The following is an 8,844-nucleotide window of genomic DNA, read 5'->3' on the forward strand; positions in this document are numbered from 1 at the left end:
GCCTAGGGAAACGTATCCTCCTTCCCTTTGTGTTTGTCATTTTGGAGAATTGCTGGAAGATGGCGTCACTGGCCGAAAGGAGTCTGTGGAGTTTCTTAAGGTAAATATTATACCTACAGGAGGGCTTGTGGGCAAGACAGCATACATATAATCAGCTTTAGTAGATATTGCCCAGTCACCCAACCATTTACCAGAACTGCGCTGTGTGCTATAGTGTTTTAATTTCTTTAAAATCATTCATCACGTTACCATCCCACTTCCTTGTCCTGCTTCTCTTTGTTAGAAACTGTGTCTCTTAGTACTGAACTTGGAAGGTTAACCAAAATTTGAAAATTTTCTTCTTGAATGTAAAAAGACTTTATTTTCAGAGGTCACCTCTTTTTCTTGCTCTCTTCAACACGGTTCTCCTTTTTTGTCTTGTCATTTTCTCCCATTCTTGTGCTGATTATTTTTTCCTCCAACAGGGTGAGATGCGTCCAGACCCATGTTTGTCATCAGACAGTGTGAGCAGACGTTTTTTATTTCTCCCTTCCCATATTTTTCACAAAGATCTACTGATGGGCTGCTGTGGCCACAGCTGTACTGGTAACGGCATCATTTGCAGAGTTGTGAAAGGAGGTCAACGCGCTGAGCTTTCAACCCAGTTTCCCAAGTCTGTGTCGGCGTTCGGTTAACTGACATGACTTCGATTCTAATGCTTGATTCTGTGCTATGTGAGCTGCCAGAACGACAACCCCCAGCCCTCCTCCTTCCCACGGCAGAAGCCACCAACTGCCACTATTCCTTCCTTGCCTCTCCTATCTCTTTACACACTTATAATTCCACTGTTTTCTCAAATTTGCAGCCTCTGGCAGGGTGCAGAGATCTGGAGGAGTGCGGTCGGGGAGGAGAGCACTGCGTTTGACACACAGATAAACCCCCCAAGCACGACAGAGGGCAGCTGCCTTTTTCTCTGGCCTCTGCCTTCTTTTGGACTCTGAGTCAAGGGACTTCAGGTAGATTTTTTTCTTTGCACACTTCTTCCCCAAATGGCTTCTTTTTCATAACACAAACCAGGGTATGTGCCATGCTGAACAATAAGTAGGTTTTGCTCAGGGGACTCTGAATGCCTCGAGCTTTGTGTCGATTCTACTAAGATTCTGGCCTGATGTTACAGGTCACTTAGCTGTATGTGTGGATGGTTTTGTTTCACAGTTTCATGGACACTTTTAGTGAAAACATACAAGTAACCTTATGAGAGGATGTTAGCTCGATTCTGCTTTGATCTGGAAGTTGTAACACATTACATTTAATCAGCAAAGTAGAGAGTTATGAAGGCAGCGTATACATGGAGCTGAACTATATCATCTGGAAACATTATGGTAAAGATACGTTAATGTTCGTTCAAAGAACCAAACCTAAATCTATCTGTCATGCTATGGGATAATGGTATCAGTTTGAGAATGACTACTGAGATTTTAAAAACTTACTTTTTGAGATATTAAACTGATTTTATACAAGTCAGCATGAAAGAATATGGTTGATGACAGCTCTTGGGCTAAAAATGCCAAGATAGACAACTCACATAATTAAAAATGTATCATCTTTCGCCTACCATCAGTATGACATGTACTCTGAGAAGTAAAGACTAACAGTTTTTCTCGAATTGGTTGCATTTTTAAATGGACTAGAATAGTGGTTTTTACACCTGGCTGTGCATCAGAATCCATTGGGGGAACTTGTTAAAATTTACAATTATCTGCTGCCACACCCAGACTTACCCAGTGTATCCGAGGGTGTGCCAGGATTGAGGTGGTGCCCTTGGACTGGGCATATCTCTTTTCCTCTTGCTTGTCTCAGCTTCTGGGTTCATTCCTGGCCCAGGTGTCTCTGGTCCATAGGGATCACGAAGTCTGGTTTCAGGTCTGGTCTCTAGGTCCCATGGCTCCTTAGCGCCAGATTGTCTGGAGGGGATAAGCATATATCATTTAAGAGAATTTTCTAGAATTTTGTATTCATCCCAGGAGTTGGAATGGATTGCAGGGAAGAGGCAGCAGGCTCAGCCTAGCAGTGTCTTGCAGAGGGAGCTGGAACCTATGTGTGGGATCATGGAAGGACCTCAAGGTCCCAGGGAAAGCCAGCGGTGAGGCTGGGTCTGACGTTACCCCTCCTGACTGCGATGTCAATGAAGGCAGCACAATGAAGTGGGGGAAACGTGGGCATTGTAAGCCTAAGAGTTTGTATCGAATCCACGTTTTTATACTTTATAGCTGTATAACCTTGACTAAGTTAACTTACTTATCAGAACTTCAGTTTTCTCCCAAAGCCCCAGATGCTGGCAAGGGTGCAGAGAGAGGGGAACACTTTGATGCTGTAGGTGGGATTGCAAACTAGTGCAGCCTTTTTGGAAAGTAGTACGGAGAATCCTCAAAGAGCTAAAAGTAGACCTTCCGTTTGATCCTGCAATCCTATTACTAAGTATCTACCCAGAAGAAAAACAATCATTTTATCATAAGGGCATTTGCAATTAGCAGCTTAGTTCACAATTGCAAAGATGTCGAAACAATCCCAGTGTCTATCTGCCCATGAATGGATGAATAGACTGTACTGTCTGTGCACCATGGATACTATTTAGCCATAAAGAAAGACAGAGATGTTACATCTTTTGCATTTACCTGGAGGGAGTTGAAGAACATTCTCCTTAATAAAGTATCTAAAGAATTAAAAAGCAAGTATCCCATGTAATCAATACTAATTTGAACTATTCAATTAACAACCACCGTCCCACATGAGAAAAAAACACAATGAAATTCAAGAAGGGGGCTGGGGGGTGGTGAGATCCCACCTAACAGTCACAAGGTAGGAGTGTAAGGCGGCACACCTGGCTGAAGGACTCAGTTACAACTTGGAAGTTACCTTATAAATTCAAACAGGGTGACCTGATCGTATGTACCCTTACATTAATCCAAACTAAAAAAAATAGAACTTCAGTTTTCTCATCAATATAAAATGTGGCAAAAAAAAAAAAATACACCTCACTGGGTGGTTATTGAGAAAATGAAATGAAGGTGAAAATATCCTGGTATAGTGCTTGGGCCTTGAAAGTTTCTAAATAAATGTGATTTTCTCTGTTTTCATACATTCTTTTTTCTTCTTGCAACAATTTGTTATGGGTTTTTAACATCACATTCAATGCCATGGCAGTTTTTAAGCAAAAGCAATGAATAAATCAAGAATTCCATTCATCCATTTATTGAGTCAACAAGTATTTTCTGATTTAGTTGAATATTACCTGTTTTAGTTGTTCATTGGTGCATAACAAATCCAAACTTTAGTGGCTTAAAAATACAAAACTTAATTTTCTTATGGTTCTCCAATGCACGCTCAACTATGTAGTTCTTCTGCTGATCTTCCGGACAGTCATTGCTTGTGGGTCAGCTGGGGGCTTGACTAAATTGGGACACTGGTAAATCTCTCACCGGCAAAGTAGTACAACTTCTTACACAGTAGCTCAGAACTCCCATGAGCTCAAAACTAGTTGAGCTGCAGGTCTTCTCAAGGCTGAGGCTGGAGACTGACCCTGTGTCACTTCCACTACAGTGTGTGATTAGCTGGTTACACAGTAAACCCCAACTAAATGGAAGTGAGCACACAAGTATGTGAATACCAGGAACAGGGCCAGTGATGTAATAGACTCTCGCAATGACTGCTGGGGTAGATATTGACAATGGGGTGCTGGGGTACAAGGGAGTAGGACTGATGTCAAAAGGTTGCATTCTAGTTGGAGATAGGTCTATATGGAGGTACTGTTAAACGACACTGAACTAAAGCTGCCTGGCCTTATTCAAGTGCTAAATCTGCACTGAGAGAAGAGTTCTGTGTGGACTGGAATGCTCAGGCCAGGTTGAGGTGAACCAGGTTGATTCTTGAGTGATGGCAGGGGTTTTGTGGGGAGGAAGGGTTAGCTGTGTGCCTCCAGGATCCTTCAGCTCTGCAATAGTTCATGCCTACACCTGGGATGACTGATGTGCCTTTTTTTTTGAAACAGAGTTTCACTTTGTTGCCCTGGGTAGAGTGCCATGGAGTCACAACTCCCAGCAACCTCAAACTCTTGGGCTCAGCCTCCCCAGTAACTGGGACTACAGTTGCCCACCATAATACCCAGCTATTTTTAGAGATGGGTCTCACTCTTGCTCAGGCTGGTCTCGGATTCCTAGCTCAGGCAACGCACCCTGCCTCGGCTTCCCAGAGAGCTAGGATCACAGGTGTGAGCCACCACACCTGGTCTCCATGTGCCTTAGGCACAGCTGCTTTGAGTTAGAGTGTTTCTAGGCCTCCACCCTTTTTTATAAGGCTTCTGATTTGTTGGGCAGACATTAACTCAGGGGGCGGGGGTGGGAGGAGAAATGTGGGCAGCAAGAGCAAAGAGGGCAAAGCTTGGTAAAGTGGGGTCAAAGATGAGACCCCCTGTTACTCCCCATCTACCTTTTATGGGGAAGTTTATTTGTATCTTCTGCAGGAATGACGCCTGCATTTCCATGGTTTGAGTTTTCCAAAGGCACCCAGCAAACAGGGGCATCTTGTGGAAATTCTGTTTGCTGCACAGGTAGGATTTTCTATTGACACTTCTGTTCTTGCAAAGAGACTGAGTAGTCTCCCTGGTCTATGTCATGTGTGGATTTTAAGATTTCAGACATATCAGAAATATTTGATGTTCACTAAGGGCCTGACTTTACACACAAAATCTCAGTCTTTGAGCAAGTGTCATGGAAAGAAAAAGCATTTAGAGCCTAAAAACTGCATTCAAGTTCTGATTTTTCAAGTTGCCTAACTTCTCTGGCTGTCTGTTTTCTTAGAGGAAAGTGGGTTTAGATAATAATATAAATGTTCCCAGCTGACAAAGTTAGGAGGAGAATGACACAGTGACACAAAATGATGAAGTGACACATAAATGTCAGTGACATAAATTGGTGTTCTACAGAACACCCTGTAGAAATTATCTAGTTACCTCAATTCCTTTGTGGAACAAAGTAAACTATCCATTGCTGCTGCCATCCAAGGTCTGGAGCACGGTAAGCTTTCAGCAAATGCTGATTGAATCTATACATGAATTTACAAAAGCCACCCTCTCCATCAACTAGGTGTTTTGATCAATTTGGAGCTAAATAAATGGTAATATAAAGGTTAGCTAAATTATTCTTTTGTTTATTGGTAACCTGGTACTTTTAAATCTACAGGTCTTTTTCTGCTAAGCCTCTATGGCTTCACTTCTAGAAAACCCCAGTGGTTAAAGATTTTTTTTGTAGGCTCTCAGACTAAGAACAGATTTGAAAGACTTCACCATGCCCACTGACACTTCAACTGGTTAGCCTAAAAATGAAAGTGTTGGGCTGGGCATAGTGGCTCAGGTCTACAATCCTAGTGCTCTGGAAGGCTAAGGCAGGAGGATCATTTGAGCCCAGGTGTTCAAGACCAGACTGAGCAAGAGTGAGAACCCATCTCTACCAAAAATAGAAAAGATTAGCCAGGTGTGGTGGTGCACACCTGTAGTCCCAGCTTTGGGAGGCTGAGACAGGAGGATTGCTCAGCCTAAGAGATGGAGATTGTCGTGAGCTGTGATGACACCATGGCACTCTGTCTACCCAGGGTGACAGAGGGATACGCTGTCTCAGTTTTTGCTTCCATCTTATTTCAGTAAAATCATAAGGTCTTTTTAGAAAAAAACAAAAATACTGTAGGACAGGGGTTTGCAAATGCTGGTCCATGAACCCATTCTGGCCCCTTAATTATTTTTTTGCGTCCTATAAGCAAGGAATGTATTTCTTAGTTTGAAAGAGTTGAAAGAAAATCAGAGAAGGCAATATTTTATATGACATGTAAAAATTAGATGAAATTCAAATTTTAGCACCTATGTTTTGTTGGCACTTGTCCCTGGTCATTTATTCATGTATTGTCTGGAGCTACTTTGGAACTACAGCAGCAGAGCTGAATAGCTGCGACAGAAACCATAAAGCTCACTAAGCCTAAAATACGGATTGTCTAGTCCGAGACAGAAAAAGTTCACTGACTGCTGCTCTAGGCTCTTCCGATTTTCCCCGCCCACAGCATAAGGAGTGGCCAACATTTCTAGGTAGAGAATCAGGAAATGTGGGGGCCCATCACCTTTGAAGACAACATCTATTGGCCCCAAAGATGGGATTTCCTCTGCTGTGTGTGCAGAGATGTCTAGTCCTATGGAGAATGAAGGTTACACTGAGTTTCTCATTTTTTTTTTGTTGAAACAGAGTCTCACTATGTCACCCTGGGTAGAGTGCTATGGCATCACAGCTCACAGCAACCTCCAACTCTTGGGCTTAAGTGGTTCTCTTGTCTCAGCCTCCCAAGTAGTTGGGGCGACAGGTGCCTGCCATAATGCCCGGCTATTTTTGGTTGTAGTTGTCATTGTTGTTTGGCAGGCTCAGTTGGGTTTGACCCCTCCAGCTGTGGTGTATGTGGCTGGGGCCCTAGCCACTGAGCTACAGGCACCGAGCTGAGTGTCTGATTTTTTTGGCAAGAAGAATTTTCTGATTCAGTGAAAAAAAAAAAAAGTTCTGTCTCTATATATTTATATAACTATTAGCAAATGTTCTAGACACATACACATATAGAACATTCACTAGTGATGTGTTTTTTCATACAGGGCTGGATGATGGAGAGCAGTGAAAGTTCCCGAAGTCACTGGGAACTTACCGCCGGGGCAGGTGAACCAAGGCGTACACAGGTAAATCTGGGCAGTCATAGTGCTAAGTTGGGAGGGCGTGTCTGGCCGGCATTGTTCCTTTTGGTATCAGAATCCCTATTTTCTTTCTGGGAGCCCCCTCTTTCCTCTTCACTGAGTGTGGACTCTGGGGTAAAATGATCTCCACCCCAGTTTCAGAGGCCACCAGGTAGCTTGGGTTTGGGCCTCTACTGTCAGCCCTGGGACTTCTGCTAGAACCTGGGCAACAGGGTCCTGCTTTCCTGGGCTCTCCAGCTGGATCACATAAGCACCTGGTGGGGGGCGGAGAGAGTTTGCCTGAGGAAGAAACTGAACAGAGAGAAAACAGAGCCGAGAGGTAGGGAAGGATGGAGAAAGTCAATCGACGCGATTGACCCTCTGGGCAAAGCTGGGCCTTAACTCCTTTTATTTCCTGCCATGTGAACTGGTGCTGTCCACTTGTTAGATTTCTTGCCAAAGGATGATGAGGCCATGTGGGCTCGAGTGCCACTGAATAAACAGAAATATGCAGGATCAGAGCAGGACAAGTCAGAGGGGGCTGATGCCACTGGGGAAGTGGCTGTTGAAGAGGGCCCTGGGGAGTGAGCGGTCAGGAGGATGTGGGCTGGGCTGGGCTGGGGGTGTGGAACAAAGGGCAGAGGGAAAGTGACTAAGAAGAAAAGCCTCTTCCATTATTGAAACATGAGAGAGAGAGAGAGAGAGAAAAGTAGGTTAAAGCAATCTCGAGGCAGAGTGAAGTATGGCAACATTGAAGTGAACCAGACTCTGCGCTCCCAAATCTTCATGGCTTTGAACACTTCTCTTCCCTGGGAAAGGCAGACTAACTTTCTCTCAGAATAGCATTTGGAAAGAAAAATGAGATGCAAAGGGAGATAAACAGTAGTTGTCAATTTATTGCTCCCCACAGTACCTTGGGTGATAACACAAGGGAAATAAAAGCCTGAGTGGCACCCACCTGTCTGAACAGGCCTCTCTGCTGCTGTCCGTGCAGCCGGTCGCCACAGACACTGTCGGATCTGGCCCTCAGCATTCACAAGGGGAATTTGACCTTTACGTTTTGAAGGAAATGAGGAACAAAGGGATTACATAATTAAAAATCTGTTTCTGCCTCTTAAAAGCAATTCGATGTAGGTCAGGAGCCAACAGTCTCCCTTCCCCTGTAATTGTTTTACCCTGGCTCCGGTACCCTGTTCTCGTTTCTCCCGTGAATAGCTCATTAGTGCTGAGCGGATGTTCCCATTGGGTGCACAGTGTTAATGGGAAACCAAAGAGGCAGCGTTGTGATCCAGGAGACTTGCAGGCTGCCTCCAGAGCAGCACCAGGAACAGAACACGTGGCTCCTCCACACCTGTTAACCGCAGGCTCCCAGTTGGGGCTTATTTTCTACTTGACCTTCATTGTTAACCTCCCCTAGAGAAGGAGGGGGTGGAAACATTCACCTGTTTAGGTGCTAGGGTGTTGAGTCTGTTCCCTTCTGCCCAGGTCATCCTACCTTTACCATATGAAAAAATACCAAGTAGAAATGTAAGAAAAAAAAAAAAGAGAGAGAGATCAAAATTATGCATGTGGACATTTGAATGTAATTAATATTAGATCAAGACTAAACCACTAAGCAATCACATAGGTACAATCCTGGGGAAACATGATAGAAAACATAAATTAGTGAACAGTTACAAACGACTCATTCAATTTTTGTTGCATTAAAAATGAAAAATTTGGGGGGAGAGAAGAGGTAATCTCTCAGCTAACCGGTACAAGGCAGGGGTATCTGGCAGCCCCCCTGCCTGGGTGAAGGGTTCAACTATACCCTGGCCTTTATTATCTAACAAATGCAAACACTGTAACCTAATCATTTGTACTCACATATTCATCTGAAAAAAAATTTAAAAATTTCCTGCAAAATACTGATTGCATACTCTCTACATTTCCTGCACTTTTCATTTTGCTTCTTCAGTTAATACATGTTGGAGATGCAAAGTCTGGTGATTTTAAAAGAGCCTTAGCCACAGACTCTAGAGATTTGTGTACAAATCTTATCACTGTATCTATGGCACAAAATTGCCTGCTTTTAGAAGATGACATAGAATAGTAAATGCTGATAACTACTT

This window comes from Otolemur garnettii, unplaced genomic scaffold (genome assembly GCF_000181295.1).
Source record: "Otolemur garnettii isolate 467f Iridium unplaced genomic scaffold, OtoGar3 scaffold00052, whole genome shotgun sequence".
In the NCBI taxonomy this organism is placed as follows: domain Eukaryota; kingdom Metazoa; phylum Chordata; class Mammalia; order Primates; family Galagidae; genus Otolemur; species Otolemur garnettii.